The sequence below is a fragment of the Danio aesculapii genome, chromosome 10 (assembly GCF_903798145.1).
Source record: "Danio aesculapii chromosome 10, fDanAes4.1, whole genome shotgun sequence".
In the NCBI taxonomy this organism is placed as follows: Eukaryota; Metazoa; Chordata; class Actinopteri; order Cypriniformes; family Danionidae; genus Danio; species Danio aesculapii.
The window spans coordinates 6,168,722-6,191,641 of NC_079444.1; positions in this window are offsets into that span (position 1 = coordinate 6,168,722).

The window sequence follows — 22,920 nt, forward strand, 5'->3', positions numbered from 1 at the left end:
TCATAATTTTTTCAGTAATAAAATAAAAGGCTTTAGACAGAAAATAGGAGATATTAAACTTTCTGCACCGCCTTATACTTCAGATCTAGTAAACATCCCACCAAATAAAAATAACCTACAGTGCTTCAAAATCATAGAACAGGAACAGCTAGATAAAATTATAAATAGTTCTAAACCAGCTACGTGTATGTTGGATCCAATTCCAACAAAATTACTGAAAGAATTGTTACCTGTTATAGGAGAACCTCTTCTTAATGTTATCAACTCTTCTTTATATTTAGGCCATGTTCCAAATCTTTACAAGTTAGCTGTTATTAAGCCTATTTTTAAGTAACCACAACTGAACCCCAGCAACATAGCTAATTATAGGCCTATTTTAAATCTTCCATTTATGTCTAAAATGCTAAAAAAGTTGTTTCTGCTCAATTCTGCTCCTTTCTGCAGACGAACAATGTTTTTGAAGTGTTTCATTCAGATTTCAGAGCTCATCACAGTACAGAAACTGCATTAGTGAAAATAACCAACGATTTACTCTTAGCTGCTGACCAAGGGTGCATCTCGCTATTAGTTCTACTCGATCTTAGTGCGGCATTTGACACCATTGACCACGGTATCCTCATGAATCGCTTAAAGTCTACAGGTGTCCAGGGACAGGCGCTACAATGGTTTAAGTCATACTTAGCTGACTGCTACCAGTTAATGAATATTAATGGACAGCCTTCACAAGTCAGCCCAGTAAAGTACGGGGTGTCTCAAGGATCAGTTTTAGGCCCTTTGCTGTTTACAATATACATGCTACCCCTGGGAGACATTATTAGAAGATATGCAATCAGTTTTCACTGCTATGCAGATGATACTCAATTATATATTTCAACTAAACCTGACGAGATGTCTAAACTGTCCAAGCTAACTGAGTGTATTAAACATGTTAAAGACTGGATGACCAACAATTATCTTCTCTTAAACTCAGACAATACAGAATTATTACTTATTGGGCCTAAATACTGTACACAGCATATCTCACAACTCGACCTACAATTAGAGGGATACAAATTTAGCGTTAGCTCTACTATAAAATATCTGGGTGTCATATTAGACAGAAATTTAACTTTTAAAAATCATATATCCCATGTCACAAAAACTGTTACGTATGCTATCCATCTCAGATGCAGAAAAGCTAGTCCATGCTTTTATGACTTCTAGGCTGGACTACTTCTGCTCGAGTGACGTCACTGTCACTGGACGATAGCTTCGCTGCGTTTGTTTGGAGTTCGCTGCGTTTGTTTGGAGTTTAGATTCGCAATTTACATTTTTATCATAAAATACCTCCTCATTCACTACATATTTATCTCTCCTACTTGGGGTGAACAATCCCCTAACACACTCATACAAACAAATCTACTTTTAAACGTTCTGTCTCTCGAGCATCCGCTTGGTGTTTGTAGCTTTAGCCTGCTAGCACCGCTGGTCAGCTAAAGCTACCAACCTCTTTCACTCATTTATTTTCTCACTTTCTGGCTTTGCTCTTCACCTTGTACAATGTCGCTTGCGTGTCTGTCCTTGAGTGCAGGAGAGGCATCGATGGAGGCGCTGGAGCTGGAGCTGGAAGCGGTGGAGTCCCAGATTCGCTCGCTGGAGACGAAGCGAGAGGGCATCAGGGCTCTGCTCTTAACCCGAACTCGCTCGTCTGAGGTAAGTGTCCGATACAACGACAATCTCCCAGTTTCTTCAACCCCGCTTGTTTCTCTGTCCAGGCCCAGCGCACCGAGGACGCGGTGCACCCAGGCGTCGTTCACGCCGACTCCCGGCTACCACGGCCCCTGGGTGCAACCGCGTAAGGTGCTTGCCAGGTCCCGGGGCAGAACGTCTCCTCCTCCGGTGTTCGAGATCCCCACGGAGAACCGCTTCGCCCCTCTCCGCGAGACGGGTCGCGATGTTGCCATCATTGGCGACTCAATCGTCCGCCACGTCCGCTCCACTTCCTCCAAAGGTAACAAAGTACGCACTTTCTGCTTCCCTGGTGCCCGAGTTAAGAATATTTCTGCACAGATACCTACTATCCTGAGCGCTGCCGAGAGCCTCGGTGCCGCCGTCCTCCACGTGGGGACGAACGACACCGGGCTCCGGCAGACGGAGATCCTGAAGAAGGACTTCAGGAGCCTGATCGAGACGGTTCGACGCACTTCGCCCGCCACGCAGATCATCGTTTCTGGACCGCTTCCTACCTACCGCCGAGGAAATGAAAGGTTCAGTAGACTTTTTGCTCTGAATGAATGGCTATTAACATGGTGTGAAGAACAGAAATTGCTCTTTGCCAATAACTGGAATCTTTTCTGGGAGCGTCCTAGGCTTTTCCGCGCTGACGGGCTGCACCCCAGTCGAGCTGGAGCTGAACTCCTGTTGGACAACATCACCAGAATACTTCGCTCTATCTGACTAGTAAGTAAAAATTCACAAAATTCACAATTTAGCCACACAGACTCCTATTCGTCCCACATAAATAACAGTAATGCATACCTAACTAACCACATAGAGACTGTGTCTGTTCCTCGTATTATTAGATCAAGAAACAAACGTACTGTGTGCTCCAGAAATAATCTATTAAGAATTAAACCAGAAAAAACACTAAAAAGTGAAAATACAAATTTCATGAAGCTTGGTCTCCTAAACATCAGGTCACTAGCGCCTAAAGCACTTATCATAAATGAAATAATAACAGATAACAATCTTAATGCACTCTGTCTCACTGAAACCTGGCTGAAACAAAATGACTATATTAGTTTAAATGAGGCAACTCCTCCAGGATTCTTATATAAACATGAGGCTCGTCAAACTGGTCGTGGTGGTGGAGTCGCGTCAATCTTTAGTGATATTCTTAATGTTAATCAGAGAAACGGACTTATGTTTAGCTCCTTTGAAGTACTAGCGCTTAATGTTGTCCTTCCAAACACTATGCAAAAACCCATGTTATCTCTCGCTCTAATCACCATATATAGACCTCCAGGACCCTATGTCAATTTTCTAAAAGAGTTTTCTGATTTTATCTCTGACTTACTAGTTAAAACTGATAAAATACTAATTGTAGGAGACTTTAACATCCACATAGATGACGCTAACGACACATTAGGGCTCGCGTTTATGGACTTGCTGGTCTCACTAGGAATAAAGCAAAATGTTATTGGTCCAACTCATCGCCTAAAGCATACACTAGATCTAATTCTGTATTATGGAATTGAGGTCACTGATGTAGACATTATACCACAAAGTGATGATATTACAGACCACTACCTCTTACTACATAAGCTGTGTTTACCTGAAATTAGCAGATCCGCTCCGATATATCGTCCTAGTAGAACTATTGTTCCATCCACTAAAGATGAATTTATAAATAACTTACCTAATCTTTCTCTACTTAGAAATGCACCCGCAAACGCAAATTACCTTGATGTAGTAACCAGCAGTATGGATGGCATCTTTACTAGCACTTTAAATACTGTGGCACCCATCAAACTAAAAAAGGCTAGAGAGAATAAAACTACACCGTGGTATAATAGTCATACCCGCGCTCTCAAAACAGCAACCCGTGCCCTGGAACGTAAATGGAAAAAAACTAATTTAGAAGTCTTTAGAATTGCATACAAAGACAGTATGTCCAGCTATAGGAGGGCTTTAAAATCTGCCAGGGCTGAGCACCTCCGCAAACTGATAGAAAATAATCAAAACAATCCTAGATTCTTATTTAACACCATCGCTAAATTAACAAATAATCGGTCATCTTTGGAACAAAACGTTCCACCGCAAATTAGTAGTGATGACTTCATGAATTTTTTCAGTGATAAAATAGAAGGCTTTAGACAGAAAATAGGAGATATTAAACTTTCTGCACCGCCTTATACTTCAGATCCAGTAAACACGCCTCTGAATCTAAATAACCTACAGTGCTTTAAAATCATAGAACAGGAAGAGCTAGACAAAATTATAAATAGCTCTAAATCAGCTACGTGTATATTGGACCCAATTCCAACAAAGTTACTGAAAGAATTGCTACCTGTTATAGGAGAACCTCTTCTTAACATTATCAACTCTTCTTTATCTTTAGGCCATGTTCCAAATCCTTACAAGTTAGCTGTTATTAAACCTATTATTAAGAAACCACAACTGGAACCCAGCAACTTAGCTAATTATAGGCCTATTTCAAACCTTCCATTTATATCTAAAATACTAGAAAAAGTTGTTTCTGCTCAATTATGCTCCTTTCTGCAGACCAACAATGTTTTTGAAGTGTTTCAGTCAGGTTTCAGAGCTCATCACAGTACAGAAACTGCATTAGTGAAAATAACCAACGATTTACTCTTAGCTGCTGACCAAGGGTGCATCTCGCTATTAGTTCTACTCGATCTTAGTGCGGCATTTGACACCATTGACCATGGTATCCTTATTAATCGCTTAAAGTCTACAGGTGTCCAGGGACAGGCCCTACAATGGTTTAAGTCATACTTATCTGACCGTTACCAGTTTGTAAATATAAATGGACAGCCTTCACAAATCAGCCCAGTAAAATACGGGGTGCCTCAAGGATCAGTTTTAGGCCCTTTACTGTTTACAATATACATGCTACCCCTGGGAGACATTATTAGAAGACATGGGATCAGCTTTCACTGCTATGCAGATGATACTCAATTATATATTTCAACTAAACCTGACGAGACGTCTAATCTGTCCAAGCTAACTGAGTGTATTAAAGATGTTAAAGACTGGATGACCAACAATTATCTTCTCTTAAACTCAGACAAAACAGAATTATTACTTATTGGGCCTAAATCCTGTACACAGCAGATCTCACAACTCGATCTACAATTAGAGGGATACAAAGTTAGCGTTAGTTCTACTATAAAAGATCTGGGTGTCATATTAGACAGCAATTTAACTTTTAAAAATCATATTTCCCATGTCACAAAAACTGCTTTCTTTCATCTGAGAAATATAGCTAAGTTACGAAGTATGCTATCCATCTCAGATGCAGAAAAGCTAGTCCATGCTTTTATGACTTCTAGGCTGGACTACTGTAATGCTCTGTTTGCTGGCTGCCCAGCATCCTCTATTAACAAACTTCAATTAGTACAAAATGCAGCTGCCAGAGTTCTAACCAGGTCTAGAAAATTTGATCACATCACCCCAATTTTATCCTCCTTACACTGGCTGCCTGTTAAGTTTCGTATTGAATTTAAAATATTGCTTCTTACATATAAAGCTCTAAATAATCTAGCTCCTGCTTATCTAACCAATCTTCTGTCTCGCTACAATCCAACTCGCTCTTTAAGATCTCAAAACTCAGGACTTCTGGTAGTACCTAGAATAGCAAAGTCGAGTAAAGGAGGTCGAGCCTTCTCATTTATAGCTCCTAAACTCTGGAATAGCCTTCCTGATAACGTCCGAGGCTCAGACACACTCTCCCAATTCAAAACTAGATTAAAGACCTATCTGTTCAGTAAAGCATACACTTAGTGCACCACTTAGGGGGCTTCCACACAGGTTATGCATCTTGCTGATATACACTGTGAACATCAGCTACGCTAATTATTTTCTTTATTCTCCATTTCCACCTGGGGATACTCTTCCCGAGGCCCTCAGACTATGCAGAGTCACTGATTCGATCCAAGACCAACGACGAGATGATCCCAAGGTTTCCATATCCTGGACCTGGCCGAATCCTGAACAACTACTGCGATGGTCATGGAAGAGTGGAGAACATGAGACTGTTTCCTATGACGCTCCAGAGACAGACGAGTCTTCGCTGAGGCCAGCTTCCAGCCTCCGCCACTGAGACTGCAGCTCTGCACAAGACGTTTGGCCAGCGGAGAAATTAAAATGGTCGTGCCCTACTGAGCCTGGTTTCTCTCAAGGTTTTTTTTCTTCACTTCCGCCTTTAGTGAAGTTTTTTTTCCCTCTCCGCTGTCGCCACTGGCTTGCATGGTTCAGGATCTGTAGAGCTGCGCATCGTTGGATTTGCTCTTCAATATTTGGACTCTCAGTAGTGATTATTAAACCACACTGAACTGAGCTAAACTGAACTGAACTTAAACACTACAAACTGAACTACACTGTTCCTATTTACTATGACCTTTTATGTGAAGCTGCTTTGACACAATCTACATTGTATAAGCGCTATACAAATAAAGGGGAATTGAATTGAACTACTGTAATGCACTGTTTGCTGGCTGCCCAGCATCCTCTATTAACAAACTTCAATTAGTACAAAATGCAGCTGCCAGAGTTCTTACCAGGTCTAGAAAATTTGATCACATCACCCCAATTTTATCCTCCTTACACTGGCTGCCTGTTAAGTTTCATATTTAATTTAAAATATTGCTTCTTACCTACAAAGCTTTAAATAATCTAGCTCCTTTTTATCTAACCAATCTTCTGTCTCGCTAAAATCCAACTCGCTCTTTAAGATCTCAAAACTCAGGGCTTCTGGTAGTACCTAGAATAGCTAAGTCAAGCCTTCTCATTTATAGCTCCTAAACTCTGGAATAGCCTTCCTGATAACGACCAAGGCTCAAACACACTCTCCCAATTCAAAACTAGATTAAAGACCTATCTGTTTAGTAAAGCATACACTCAATACACCACTTAGCAGGTTTCCACACAGGTTTCTGCATCTTGTTTATATACACTATGAACAGCAGCTAAGCTAATTATTCTTTTAATTCTCCATTTCCACCTGGGGATACTCATTCCGAGGCCCTCAGAATATGCAGAGTCACTGATTCGATCCAAGACCAACGATGAGATGATCCCAAGGTTTCCATATCCTGGACCAGGTCGTATCCTGAGCAGCTACTGTGGTGGTCATGGAGGAGTGGAGAACATGACACTGATTCCTGTGATGCTCCAGAGACAGACGAGTCTTCGCTGAGGCCAGCTTCCAGCCTCCGCCGCTGAGACTGCAGCTCTGCACAAGACGTTTGGCCAGCGGAGAAATTAAAATGGTCGTGCCCAACTGAGTCTGGTTTCTCTCAAGGTTTTTTTTCTTCACTTTCACCAATTAGTGAAGTTTTTTTCCCTCTCCGCTGTCGCCACTGGCTTGCATGGTTCGGGATCTGTAGAGCTGCGCATCTTTGGATTTACTCTTCAGTGTTTGGACTCTCAGTAGTGATTTTTAAACCACACTGAACTGAGCTAAACTGAACTGAACTTAAACACTAAAAACTGAACTACACTGTTCCTATTTACTATGACCTTTTTTGTGAAGCTGCTTTGACACAATCTACATTGTAAAAGCGCTATACAAATAAAGGTGAATTGAATTGAAATGTGTGTAAATCTATATTTATTCAGTTTTTAAATTAATTACAGTAATATTATTGACTAATATGAAAATGTTCAACTGATTTATGTACAATACAGTTTGTACAGTAATATTTTCTGTCTTTTAGTATCTGCTAAAAGACAGAAAATATTACTGTACAAACTGTATTGTACATAAATCAGTTGAACATTTTCATATTAGTCAATAATATTACTGTAATCTCTCATAACATATCTATGTTATGAGAGACTTGCTTTCTTTACCAAATAAAGTAAATCTAATTGGATTTGCCTTTTAAACATTGAATAAAAATGTCTTATTTTTTATTTCACATATTAAGGTTTTAGTTATGACGCTCCCAAAATAATTCCGCAGAAATTCGCAGATTTTTACCAAAATTCTCAGCAGAAATAGTTAAAAATGTCCGCAGATTCCGTCTGGCCTTACAGATGACTTACTATTTCCGGAAAGATTCTGAAGTGCGCATCCCATGATGCCCCACGAGAGAATTGATGAATGGGAGTGAAGTGACGCAACTGATGCAGGTAGGTCACGTGACCATGACAAAATGGAGGATGTAGTACGTCCAAATTCTATTCATAATTCTCCCATTCATAGAACGTACTTTTCTAACGGTTGAGTAGTACATTGCCAAATGGGTAGTAGGCAGTTTCGGACGCAGTCTTGTTATACCTAGGCATATAGTCAAAAATTAAGAGTTCACTAAATGGCCATACCCTGAGCCTCAAACATCAGTGTTTCCTCGTTCTCATGTATATTCGGTGAGTGTAAAATCAATCAACTGCTGAAAAACAGTGAAACATATTAGCTATTTAATATACAGTTTAATTATTAGCCCCATAAATTATTAGCCCCCCTGTTTATTTTTCCCCAATTTCTGTTTAACGGAGAGAAGGTTTTTTCAACACATTTCTAAACACAATAGTTTTAATAACTCATTTCTAATAACTGAATTCTTTTAACTTTGCCATGATGACAGTAATAAATATTTTAATAGATATTTTTCAAGACTTTTCTATGCAGCTTAAATTGAGATTTAAAGGCTTAACTAGGCTAAATAGGTTAACTAGGCAGATTAGGGTAATTAGGCAAGTTATTGTATAACTTTGACCTTAAAAATTATTTTAAAAAAATTAAAAACTGCTTTTATTCTAACCAAAATAAAACAAATAAGTCTTTCTCCAGAAGAAAAAACGAATATAGAAAATACTGTGAAAATTCCCATGCTCTGTTAAACACAATTTGGGACATATTTAAAAAAGAAAAAAAGATCAAAGGCGGGCTATATATAAAAGATAATGATCAGATTATGTATTGAATAAAATCAATTACAGGAAAACACCCAAAACAAAGATAAAAGACTAGATTGAAGGTGACTAAATAGATAAAACTGACTAAACAGATAAAATATGTGCATATATTTTGTGAGTCTTCGCAGTTAATCTTCTTTATAAATTTTATGTAAATTGCATTAATGTAAGTAATAAGCATGTCCACTGCTCACATTAAAGACAAAGTGTAATTAGTTAATTGTAATTGTGTTAAGGTTGGCACTGTGGCTCCATGGTTGGCACTGTCGTCTCACAGCAAGAAGGTCGCTGGCTCGCATTGGATGAACTAAATTGGCCGTAGTGTATGTGTGTCAGTGTGTTTGTATGTGTGTGTGTGAGAGAGAGAGATTATGGGTGTTTCCCAGTACTGGGTTGCGGCTGGAAGGGCATCCGCTGTGTAAAACATATGCCAGAAGTTGGTGGTTCATTCCGCTGTGCCGACCTCTGATAAATAATAGACTAAGCCAAAGGAAAATTAATGAATAATTATGTTAATTCCTTAATATGTATCACCTCGTAATATGTTTCTGTTTCTTTGCAATAAAGTAATGGTTGTTACGAGCCTGGTTATTGGCTCAAATCAGATTATATTTGTATATGCATCATTGATTCAGTGATTGATCCCATGGACTGTTAAAGAATACTTTATCTCGGCTATCTATACACTTGACAAAACAGCACATTCTCAAGCTGGATCAGCAAACGTGCAACAGACAATGCCAGCATCCACTGATTAACCCAAATTGTGCTTTTGCTGTTATCCTTGGCTTTTCAGTCTACTTGTGTTCAGTACTCCTCTGCATATTTTAAATGCTTATATATTTTAAATGCAAAAACTGTCATATGTTTTTGGAGAACACTAGCTTATAGATAACATAACGATTTATATATTGATACAAACATCTAAAGAATATATTTTGATTTCAAGGGGACTTTAAGCTTTTCGCCACCAGTCATCGTTAACGCCATTGGTCGATGCACAAGGCCACCGCTGACCTCATCACATCTGGCTGTCGGTAAGAAATGGGTGTTGTGAGTGTCGCCCGTTTGCTTGTCGCCTTTCTGGAGCTCAAGATGAGAGAAGAGCTCATCTATTTAGACGGCTGGACAGTAGGACAATCTGTCAACCACCTTGTACACTAATGAAGCCAATTAAAAAAAAACAACAGATGCTTTTTGATTGAGCCCACAATGATTAATGAAAAAAATAGATTTTTTTTTTATAAAAGATTGTTACACTCACTGGCCAATTTATTAGGTACACCTGACAAACTGCTTGTAAACACAAATTTCTAATCAGCCAATCACATGGCAGCAACTCAATGCATTTAGCCATGTAGACATGGTCAAGACAATGTGCTGCATTTCAAACCAAGCTCCAGAATGAGGAAGAAAGGTGATTTAAGGGACTTTGAACGTGGTTGTTAGTGCCAGACTGGCTGGTCTGAGTATTTCAGAAACTGCTGATCTACTGGGATTTTCATGCACAACCATCTCTAGGGTTTACAGAGAATGGCCCGAAAAAGAGAAAATATTTAGTGAGCAGCAGTTCTGTCGGCGCAGGTGCCTTGTTGATGAGGTCAGAGGAGAATGGCCAATCATTTGAAACTGAAATCGGTTAGACTGGTTTCTTGAACATGACAATGAGTTCACTGTATCCAAATAGCCCCCACAGTCACCAGATCTCAATCCTAAAGAGCACCTTAAGCATGTGGTGGAATGGGAGATTCACATCATGGACGTGCAGCCGAATCTGCTGCAACTGTGTGATGCTATAATGTCAATATGGACCAAAATCTCTGAGGATTATTTCCAGTACCTTGCTGAATTTATGCCACGAAGGATTAAGGCCCAATCCCAATTCTACCCCTTACCCCTACCCCTCGTTTTGAGCTTGCATCCCAAGAGGTAGGGATGTCCAAATTCTCTTTAGCTTGAAGGAGTAGGGCTAAGGGGAAGGGGTGAATAGCCCTTTGAAAGAAGATATTTCAGGACCACACTCGAAACCAAGATGTAAGAAAATTTCCCAGAATACACCTGCCACAGCGGCAGCATTGTTGAACCCAGAAGTAAGGAGATCCACAAATGAATATATTTTTTGTCATTATTACGAATTTTTACGACAAACAAGCACATGTTTTAATATATTCATAACCGTGTTTGTGTTTTACCGTCATGTTTTGAAAAAATAAACGCAAAAAAACCCAGCTATATTTTCTAAAGATCTATAATCCCTAATAATTACTCCTGTACGGCAGTCCCACAACATTCTGACACTTGATGATACTCGAATACCCTGTCAGAAAAGTTTAGTGGCTGTGAACTTGGTACATATAAGGTGTACCTAATAAAGTGGCCGATGAGTGTATATTGGACTATGTTTCCAGAAAAAAAATCTTCTATTTTTAGTATTTCTATTTAATGAAATCAGAGTAATGTGTATTTAATTAAAAATTGTACTTGCTTAATTATTACTTAATTACTTAATTATTAATATATTTTTACCTCAAATATAGTGGTAGATTAAAATATAAAGTGTGCATATTCTCAATTCTGAGCCGTAGTAAAAAAAAATAAACCTAATTTTAATCAATTGTCATATCTGCTTGTTTATATTGGCCTTAATTATTTTAGGACAAATCTACTTTAAAACGAACAGTTTGATCAAACTAAAATAAAAAAGTCTTGCTATAAGTCTCATACATACAGTACCTCAGTGCAACCAATTAAAACAGTACACATGCTTTTGATTAAACCCACACTGAACAATGAATTTTTAAAAAAAGCTAATTGTGTGTTCAATTCAATTCACCTTTATTTGTATAGCGCTTATACAATGTAGATTGTGTCAAAGCAGCTTCACATAAAAGGTCATAGTAAATAGGAACAGTGTAGTTTAGCTCAGTTCAGTGTGGTTAATAATCACTACTGAGAGTCCAAATACTGAAGAGCAAATCCAACGATGCGCAGCTCTACAGATCCCGAACCATGCAAGCTAGTGGCGACAGCGGAGAGGGGAAAAAAACTTCAATAAATGGCAAAAGTGAAGAAAAAAAACCTTGAGAGAAACCAGGCTCAGTTGTGCACGACCATTTTAATTTCTCCGCTGGCCAAACGTCTTGAGCAGAGCTGCAGTTTCAGTGGCGGAGGCTGGAAGCTGGCCTCAGCGAAGACTCGTCTGTCTCTGGAGCATCACAGGAATCAGTCTCATGTTCTCCACTCCTCCATGACCACCACAGTAGTTGCTCAGGATACGGCCTGGTCCAGGATATGGAAACCTTGGAATCATCTCATCGTTGGTCTTGGATCGAATCAGTGACTCTGCATAGTCTGAGGGCCTCGGGAAGAGTATCCCCAGGTGGAAATGGAGAAAGAAAATAATTAGCGTAGCTGCTGTTCATAGTGTATATAAACAAGGTGCAGAAACCTGTGTGGAAGCCCGCTAAGTGGTGCACTGAGTGTATGCTTTACTAAACAGATAGGTCTTTAATCTAGTTTTGAATTGGGAGAGTGTGTCTGAGCCTCGGACGTTATCAGGAAGGCTATTCCAGAGTTTAGGAGCTATAAATGAGAAGGCTCGACCTCGCTTACTCGACTTTGCTATTCTAGGTACTACCAGAAGCCCTAAGTTTTGAGATCTTAAAGAGCGAAATGGATTGTAGCGAGACAGAAGATTGGTTAGATAAACAGGAGCTAGATTATTTAAAGTTATATATGAAAGAAGCAATATTTTAAATTCAATATGAAACTTAACAGGCAGCCAGTGTAAGGAGGATAAAATTGGGGTGATGTGATCAAATTTTCTAGACCTGGTAAGAACTCTGGCAGCTGCAATTTGTACTAATTGAAGTTTGTTAATAGAGGATGCTGGGCAGCCAGCAAACAGTGCATTACAGTAGTCCAGCCTAGAAGACATAAAAGCATGGACTAGCCTTTCTGCATCTGAGATGGATAGCATACTTCGTAACTTAGCGATATTTCTCAAATGAAAGAAAGCAGTTTTTGTGACATGGGATATATGATTTTAAAAGTTAAATTACTGTCTAATATGACACCCAGATCTTTTATAGTAGAGCTAACGCTAACTTTGTATCCCTCTAATTGTGGGTCGAGTTGTTAGATCTGCGGTGTACAGGATTTAGGCCCAATAAGTAATAATTCTGTTTTGTCTGAGTTTAAGAGAAGATAATTGTTGGTCATCCAGTCTTTAACATCTTTAATACACTCAGTTAGCTTGGATAGTTTAGACATCTCGTCAGGTTTAGTTGAAATATATAATTGAGTATCATCTGCATAGCAGTGAAAGCTGATCCCATGTCTTCTAATAATGTCTCCCAGGGGTAGCATGTATATTGTAAACAGCAAAGGGCCTAAAACTGATCCTTGAGGCACCCCGTATTTTACTGAGCTGATTTGTGAAGGCTGTCCAATAATATTCACAAACTGGTAACTGTCAGCTAAGTATGACTTAAACCATTGTAGCGCCTGTCCCTGGACACCTGTAGACTTTAAGCGATTAATGAGGATACCGTGGTCAATGGTGTCAAATGCCGCACTAAGATCGAGTAGAACTAATAGCGAGATGCACCCTTGGTCAGCAACTAAGAGTAAATCGTTGGTTATTTTCACTAATGCAGTTTCTGTACTGTGATGAGCTCTGAAACCTGACTGAAACACTTCAAAAACATTGTTCGTCTGCAGAAAGGAGCATAATTGAGCAGAAACAACTTTTTTCTAGTATTTTAGACATAAATGAAAGGTTTGAAATAGGCCTATAATTAGCTAAGTTGCTAGGGTCCAGTTGTGGTTTCTTAATAATAGGTTTAATAACAGCTAACTTGTAAAGATTTGGAACATGGCCTACAGATAAAGAAGAGTTGATAACGTTAAGAAGAGGTTCTCCTATAACAGGTAGCAATTCTTTCAGTAACTTTGTTGGAATTGGGTCCAATATACACGTAGCTGGTTTAGAGCTATTTATAATTTTGTCTAGCTCTTCCTGTTCTATGATTTTAAAGCACTGTAGGTTATTTAGATTAGACACAGTGGAGTGTTTACTGGATCTGAAGTATAAGGCGGTGCAGAAAGTTTAATATCTCCTATTTTCTGTCTAAAGCCTCTTTTATCACTGAAAAAATGAAGTCATGAAGTCATCACTACTGATTTGCGGTGGAACATTTTGTTCCAAAGATGACCGATTATTTGTTAATTTAGCAATGGTGTTAAATAAGATTCCAGGATTGTTATGATTATTTTCTATCAGTTTGCGGAGGTGCTCAGCCCTGGCAGATTTTAAAGCCCTCCTATAGCTGGACATACTGTCTTTGTACGCAATTCTAAAGACTTCTAAATTAGTTTTTTCTATTATATTCCAGGGCACGGGTTGCTGTTTTGAGAGCGCGGGTATGACTATTATACCATGGTGTAGTTTTATTCTCTCTAGTCTTTTTTAGTTTGATGGGTGCCACAGTATTTAGAGTGCTAGTAAAGATGGCATCCATACTGTTGGTTACTACATCAAGGTAATTTGCATTTGCGGGTGCATTTCGAAGTAGAGAAAGATCAGGTAAGTTATTTATAAATTCATCTTTGGTGGATGGAACTATAGTTCTACCAGGGCGATATATTGGAGCGGATCTGCTAATTTCAGGTAAACACAGCTTATATAGTAGGAGGTAGTGGTCTGTAATATCATCACTTTGTGGTATAATGTCTACATCAATGACCTCAATTCCATAAGACACGATTAGATCTAGTGTATGCTTTAGGCGATGGGTTGGACCAATAACATTTTGCTTTATCCCTAGTGAATGTAATAAGTCCATAAACGCGAGCCCTAATGTGTAGTTAGCGTCATCTATGTGGATGTTAAAGTCTCCTACAATTAGTATTTTATCAGTTTTAACTAGTAAGTCAGAGATAAAATCAGAAAACTCTTTTAGAAAATTGACATAGGGTCCTGGGGGTCTATATATGGTGATTAGAACGAGATAACATAGGTTTTTGCATAGTGTTTGAAAGCATAACATTAAGTGCTAATACTTCAAAGGAGCTAAACATAAGTCCGTTTCTCTGATTAACATTAAGAATATCACTAAAGATTGATGCAACTCCACCACCACGACCAGTTTGACAAGCCTCATGTTTATATAGGAATTCCGGAGGAGTTGCTTCATTTAAACAAATATAGTCATTTTGTTTCAGCCAGGTTTCAGTGAGACAGAGTGCATTAAGATTGTTATCTGTTCTTATTTCATTTATGATAAGTGCTTTAGGTGCTAGTGACCTAATGTTTAGGAGACCAAGCTTTATGAAATTTGTATTTTCACTTTTTAGCGGTTTTTCTGGTTTAATTCTTAATAGATTATTTCTGGAGCACACAGTACGTTTGTTTCTTGATCTAATAATGCGAGGAACAGAAACAGTCTCTATGGTATACATTTCTGTTATTTATGTGGGATGAATAGGAGTCTGTATAGCTAAATTGTGAATTTTGTGAATTTTTACTTACTAGTCAGAAGTATTCTGAAGTAGCGAAGTATTCTGGAGATGTTGTCCGACAGGAGTTCAGCTTTAGCTCGACTGGGGTGCAGCCCGTCAGCGCGGAAAAGCCTAGGATGCTCCCAGAAAAGATTCCAGTTATTGGCAAAGAGCAATTTCTGTTCTTCACACCATGTTAATAGCCATTCATTCAGAGCAAAAAGTCTACTGAACCTTCATTTCCTCTGCGGTAGGTAGGAAGCAGTAAAGAAACGATGATCTGCGTGGCGGGGCGAGGTGCGTCGAACCGTCTCGATCAGGCTCCTGAAGTCCTTCTTCAGGATCTCCGTCTGCCGGAGCCCGGTGTCGTTCCTCCCCACCGGGAGGACGATGGCACCAAGTCTCTCGGCAGCGCTCAGGATAGTAGGTATCTGTGCAGAAATATTCTTAACTCGGGCACCAGGGAAAAAGAAAGTGCATACTTTGTTACCTTTGGAGGAAGCGGAGCGGACGTGGCACACTATTGAGTCGCCAATGATGGCCACATTGCGACCCGTCTCGCGGAGAGGGGCAAAGCGGTTCTCCGTGAGGATCTCGAACACCGGAGGAGGAGACGTTCTGCCCCGTGACCCGGTAAGCACCTTACGCGGCTGCACCCAGGAGCCGTGGTAGCCGGGTGTCGGCGTGAACGACGCCTGGGAGAGCCGCGCCCTCGGTGCGCTGGGCCTGGACAGAGAAACACGCGGGGTTGAGGAAGAAGGAAAAATGTTATTGTATTGAACACTTACCTCAGACGAGCGAGTATGGGTTAAGAGCTTAGCCCTGAGCCCCGCTCGCTTCATCTCGAGGGAGCGAATCTGGGACTCCCCTGCTTCCAGCTCCAGCTCCAGTGCCTCCATTGATGCATCTCCTGCACTCAAGGACAGACACGCAAGCGACATTATACAAGGTGAAGAGCAAAGCCAGTAAGTGAGAAATAAGTGAATGAAAAAGGTCAGTAGCTTTAGCTGACCAGCGGTGCTAGCAGGCTAAAGCTACAGACACCAGGCGGATGCTCGAGAGACAGAAGGTTTAAAAGTAGATTTGTTTGTATGAGTGTGTTAAGGGATTGTTCACCCTAAGTAGGAGGGATAAATATTTAGTGAATGAGGGGGTATTTTATGATAAAAATGTAAATTGCGAATCTAATCTCCAAACACACGCAGCGAAGCTACCGTCCGGTGACAGCGACAGTGTTTCGACAGCGACAGTGTTTGCACATTAAAACTGCGTCTGGCTACAGCTTGCATTTTAAAGTTTTGGCAATCAATAAAACACAGCATTTTACAAATTACTTATTGATGATGTCTTTGTATATGTGACATGATCGTGTGTCAGAAAATGTATTATGATTAGGAAAATTACATATATTGAGTTCTAAATTGCTATAGCTATTATTGTGGAAGTTTATTATAGGAGTTATTTGAAGTTAAATTATATTTTGACAAATTGGCATTTGTGGTTTTTCATGTCTAATAGTTTTTTAGGAGGTCTCTTATGTATGAAAGTTAATTTTCACCAGTATAACTGTGAAAAAAACACACTATTAGAGATGTAAGGCCATAGGAACCTCGAGAAACAATTAGTGGGTGATGTAATGTATGAATAAGTGGATGTATGTGTGAAAAAAGAAAGATTGATCTTTTTAGTGAATGAATGAGGTTTGAATGATTGTGAGTGAAAGTAATAATGAGTAAAGAGTATATATTTTATTAAGAAAAGCAAAGAAAAATTAGTTTGTGAAGTGAGTGAAAGTGGAGTGAATGAATGAATGAAGGAATGGAAAACTATTGGAGTGAGATGGACGAGTGTATGAAAATGAATGAATGAATGAATGAATGAATGAGTTTGTGAAGTGAGTAAATGAATGCATGACTGCATGGTTATACAAATATGTGAGTATGTATGGGAATATAGGAATGAGTGAGTTGGGTGATTGAAATGAATACACAAGTGAAAAAACAAAGAGTAGAGTATGGACGAATGAGTGAATGAATGAGATATTGTACAATTTAGTAAATTGTTGAGTGAGGGTATGAATAAGTAAATGAATTAATGAGTGATTGAAAGAATGAATGAGAGAGTAAAGATTATGTGAATGATTAAGTAAACAAACAATGACTTTGTGAAAAAGTGAATCTGAGTGAACTAATGAATAAATAAATGAATGGAAAAGTATTGGAGTAAGTGAGTCAGGGAATAAATAAATTAATGGATGGATGGATGGATGAATGAATGAAGAGTGAGTTTGTGAAGTGAGTAAATGAATGAGTAAATGAATGCATGCCTGCATGGTTATGCAAATGGGTGAGTATGTAAGTGAGTATATGAATGAGTGAGTGGGGTGATTGAAGGAAAAACACAAGTGAATGAATACAGAGTATGTGGATGATTGAGTAAATGAATGAAAGACTGGACAATTTAGTGAATTAATGGGTAAGGTTATAAACAAGTAATGGAATGAATAATTGAACGAATGGATGAATGAATGAATGAATGAATGAATGAATGAATGAATGAATGAATGAATGAATGAATGGGTGATTGAAAGAATGAACGAGCGAATAAAGATTATGTGATTGATTAAGTAAAGAAAGAATGAGTTTGTAAAGAAGTGAGTGAAAGTGAGTGAGTAAATAAAAATGAATGAATGAATGAGTTTGTGAAGTGAGTAAATGAATAAGTAAATGAATGCATGCCTACATGGTTATGCAAATGGGTGAGTATGTGAGTGAGTATAGGAATTAGTGAGTGGGGTGATTGAAGTAAATACACACATAAGTGAATTAATAAAGAGTATGTGGATGAATGAGTGAATGAATGAGAGATTGGACATTTTAGTGAATTAATGTGTAAGGGTATGAATTTAAAAAAGGAGTGAGTAAATGAATGAATGTGTGATTGAAAGAATGAATGAGCGAGTAAAGATTACTGTATGTGAAAGAACAAGTTAATATATGAAAAAATATTGAGTTTGTGAAGTGGTGGGTGACTGGGTGAATAAATGAATGCCTGGATGATCATGATAATTAGTGGGTGAATAAAGGAATATGAAAATAATTAAGTGAGTGGGTGAGTGTATGAATGAACGAGTATGTGAATGATTAAGTGTATGAAGGAATAAGAGAGTCAGTGAATAAATGATTTAATACATGAATATGTAGATAATTGAGTGCATGACTGAATAAGTAGAATGTGAATGTGTGAGTGAATGTATAAAGAGCAATTTGTAAAGAAGTGTGTAAATTAGATTAGATTAGATTCAACTTTATTGTCATTAAACATGTACAAGTACAAGGCAACGAAATGCAGTTTCGGTCTAACCAGCAGTGCAATAGCAGCAAGTGCAGGATACAGGTATAAGTTATAAAGTGCAGTTATAGAAAAATTATGGTAATATTTACAGATGGATGTACTATGAACATTATATACAGGTTGTATTAGCTATGAACAGATTTACAATATATGAATATATGTACAGGATGCTATTAATAGCAGAAGTGTGCAGACAGATAAACATAATTACAAATGTCCATATGCAGTGGGTATGTACAGTTCAAATAAGTGAATCAGTGCAATGAATATGTGCAAACTTTAAATGTGCAAATGTTAAATAGTGCAGTGATTGTGAGAAGTATAAGTTAGAGGAGTGTGGGGGTGTATTGGAGGGGCAAAAAGAGTCAGTGAGGGGCAGAGTTCAAAAGGGAGACAGCTCTGGGGAAAAAGCTGTTCCTCAGTCTGCTGGTTTTTGTCCGGGGGAGCCTGAAGCGCCTGCCGGAAGGCAGGAGAGAAAACAGTCTGTGAGCAGGGTGAGAAGTGTCCTTAAGAATACTGCGTGCTCGGCGCAGACAGTGTTTCTTTTGGATATCCTCTATGGCTGGCAGTGTAGTTCCTGTGATGCGTTGGCCAGTTTTTACTACCCGCTGCAGTGCCTTACGCTCAGCAACAGAGCAGCTTCCATACCAGACTGTGACGCAGTTGGTCAGGATGCTTTTTATTGTGCAGCGGTAGAAGTTCACCAAGACAGCTGATGAAAGCTGGTTTTTCTTTAGTTGCCTCAAGAAGAATAGGCGCTGGTGAGCCTTCTTCACCAGGCTGGAGGTGTTGGTGGTCCAGGAAAGGTCCTTTGAGATGTAGGTCCCCAGGAACTTGAAGGATGAGACAGGTTCAACGGCCATCCCATTAATGTGTATGGGATCATGTGAGCCTGTTTGTCCCTTCCTGAAATCCACAATGAGCTCCTTGGTCTTGTCTCATCATTATTGCTGATTAGACCAATCACTGTGGTGTCATCTGCAAATTTGATGATGGTGTTGGATCTGTTGACAGGCCTACAGTCGATGGTAAAAAGGGAGTAGAGGAAGGGGCTCAGCACGCAGCCCTGTGGTACACCAGTGTTGAGTGTGACGGTGGTGGAGCAGATGTGGCCTGATCTAACATTCTGAGGTCTGTTAGTCAGAAAGTCCATAACCCAGTTGCAGAGAGACGTGTCGATATCCAGGTCTCTGAGTTTGATCAGTAACTTAGAGGGTGTGACAGTGTTGAATGCTGAGCTGAAGTCAACAAACAGCATTCGTGCATAAGTGTTTTTATTGTCCAGGTGTGTGAGGACAGAGTGTAGTGCTAAGGAGATGGCCTCTTCTGTGCTCCTGTTGCCACGGTAGGCAAACTGATGTGGGTCCAGTGTGGATGGCAGAGAGTCTTTCAGATGTGCCAGGACCAACCGCTCGAAGCACTTCATGATGATGGGTGTGAGTGCTACAGGGCGGTAGTCATTCAGGCATGTTGGGCTGGAGTGTTTGGGCACTGGCACAATAGAGGTGGTTTTAAAGCATGTTGGCACAGTTGCTAGGTTAAGTGACAGGTTGAAAATGTCTGTGAATACCCCAGTGAGCTGAAAAAGTGTGGCAGAAAATGTTTTGATGGAATTTGGGGGGCATTGTCTTAAGGTTTGAGGGATTTAAATCCCCTGCAACAATAAAAGCAGCCTCCGGGTGAGCAGTCTGTTGTTTGCTGATGGCTGCATGAAGTTCATTCATAGCAAGCTTGGCATCAGCGTCGGGAGGAATATAAGCAGCAGTTATTATGGTGGAAGTGAACTCCCGTGGCAGATAAAATGGTCTACATTTAACCATTAGAAATTCCAGGTTAACAGAGCAATGTCTCCCAACGACGACAGAGTTTGTGCACCAAGCTTTGTTAATATAAATGCATAATCCTCTGCCTCTGGTCTTACCGGAGTCATCCGCCGTTCTGTCTGCTCGGAATGTTTGATGCTCAGTTAGCGATACAGCGTTTTCTGGTATCCCGCTGTTTAGCCATGTTTCTGTGAAAATCATGACGTTACAGTTACATAATCTTTTGCTGTGGTTGATGCGCAGTCGAATCTCATCCATTTTGTTCACCAGTGACCGTACATTGGTGAGAAAGATGTTGGGTAAAGAGAGCCGGTGTGGTGTTAGCTTTAGCTTAGCCCGCCGCGCTTCCCCCGTCTTTGTTTACGTTCTCTGCGCCGCCTCCGAGCACTTCCGCCCGGCCGGGTAGGGCTCTCTGGCCCGGATGTTCTGGCGATCTCAGGGATGAGTCGAAGATTGTTAATAAAACTGTCCGGAATGCAAAAACCAATATCCAAGATGTCCTGTCATGTGTACGATGTACTGTTTAATGTTCTGCACGAACAGACCCGAAATGAGCAGGAATAATACTGCAAAATTGCAGAAACTGAAGAGACTCTGAGCCTCGCGAACTGAACACGCCGACATCTTGTCTATAAATGAGTGAGTGACACAAATTAAATGAATTAATTAATTAGTGAGTGAGTGAGTGAAGGGGTAAATAAAAGAAAATAAGGTGAGCCAGAGAACGAATGAGTGAGTGAATTATTAAGTAGGTAAATTAATTCACTGAATGAATGAGTAAGGGAGTGAGTGAATGAAGCACATGTGAATGAATGGATGAATGAATGAATTAATTAATTAATTGAAATATTGAATTTGGTAAGTCAGTGTTAGAAGAGTATGTAAATTAATAAGAGAATGTAGCAATAAAGAGTGAAATTGTGGAGAAGATTTTGAATGAATGAATGAATTTGTAAATGCTTAGTCACTCATTGATTTAGTATGTGGGAGAGTGAGTGTAGGAATAAATGAAAGAATAAGAAGGTGAGTGTGTTACGTTGTCTAATTACCAAAAGCTTGATTTAATTACAACAAACAATAAAAAATTTTTTATTGCGGTTAAAAGTATTTGTTCTGTTATAAAACATATAATAACATATAATGAAGTCCTGTAACACGGGGAGTGACAGAGACAACTGAGGTTAGGATCCACGTGCAGGTTTATTCGTTGTCAGAGAAGCAATGGTCAACACAGGTGCAAACAGATGTATATAGGCAGTCCAGAATCGTAAACAGTCACAGGCGAGAGGTCGGAAGGCAGGCGGCAGACAAGGATAATTCAGTAAACAAGGCTAGGGTAAACACACGGTGAGACAAGACAAGGAAACGCGTTGTAAAGTCACTATACAGTAAACAAGACTCGGCAAAGGCAGGGAGTGAGTGTGATGTATAAATAGTGTGTGTAATCAGTCCAGAAGTTGCAACAGCTGTGGGAGTCTAATCAATGGAAATGGGGAAGCATGTGTGTGTGTGTGTGAACAGAGTGCATGTGTGAATATGTAGTCCATGAATGGCGGATTTGTAGTCCATGTGTGAGAGAACCAGCGACCTGGGAGTATGATCGCTGGTGATCGTGACAGAGCCCCCCCTCTAAGAGTGGCTTCCAGACACTCCTAAAACTGATCAGGCGGGAGGTGGAGCGGAGGCGGAAGAGGGGGAGGGATGGAGGGCCAGGACCATGTAGAGGAGGAGGACCTGGAGCATGGAGCTGAGGAGGCCCTGGATCATGGAGCTGCGGTGGGCCTGGAGAGTGGAGCTGCGGAGGGCCTGGGGCGTGGAGCTGCGGAGGGCCTGGGGCGTGGAGCTGCGGAGGGCCTGGGGAGTAGAGCTCTGGAGGGCCTGGGGCGTGGAGCTGCAGTGGCCCTGGATCATGGAGCTGTAGAGAGCCTGGAGCCTTACTTTCAGCAGACATCGGCGGGTCATATGAACCTGGTGGCCATTCAGGAAGCTTAGGCGGCGGCCATTCAGGAAGCTTAGGCGGCGGCCATTCAGGAAGTGCAGGCGGCGGTGGCAGCCATTCAGGAAACTCAGGCGTCAGCGGCCATTCAGGGAGCTCAGGCGGCGGCCATTCAGGAAGCGCAGGCGGCGGCGGCAACCATTCAGGGAGCTCAGGCAGCGGCCATTCAGGAAGCTCAGGCGGTGGTGGCAACCATTCAGGAAACTCAGGCGGCGACCATTCAGGAAGCGCAGGCGGCGGCCATTCAGGGAGCGCAGGCGGCGGCCATTCAGGGAGCGCAGGCGGCGGCCATTCAGGAAACTTTGGCGTCGGCGGCCATTCAGAGAGCTCAGGCGGCGGTAGCAGCCATTCAGGAAACTCAGGCGGTGGCGACCATTCAGAAAGCTGAGGCGGCGGCGGTGGCCATTCAGGAAGCTCAGGCGGCGGTGGCAGCCATTCAGGAAGCTCAGGCGGCGGTGGCAGCCATTCAAGAAGCTCAGGTGGCGGCGGCAGCAGCTCTGGCAGCAGTGGCGGCTGTGGCTCTGGCAGCAGCTCTGGCAGTACTGGCAGTAGTGGCTCTGGCAGCTCTAGTGGCGGCAGTGACTCTGGCAGCGGTTCTGGCGG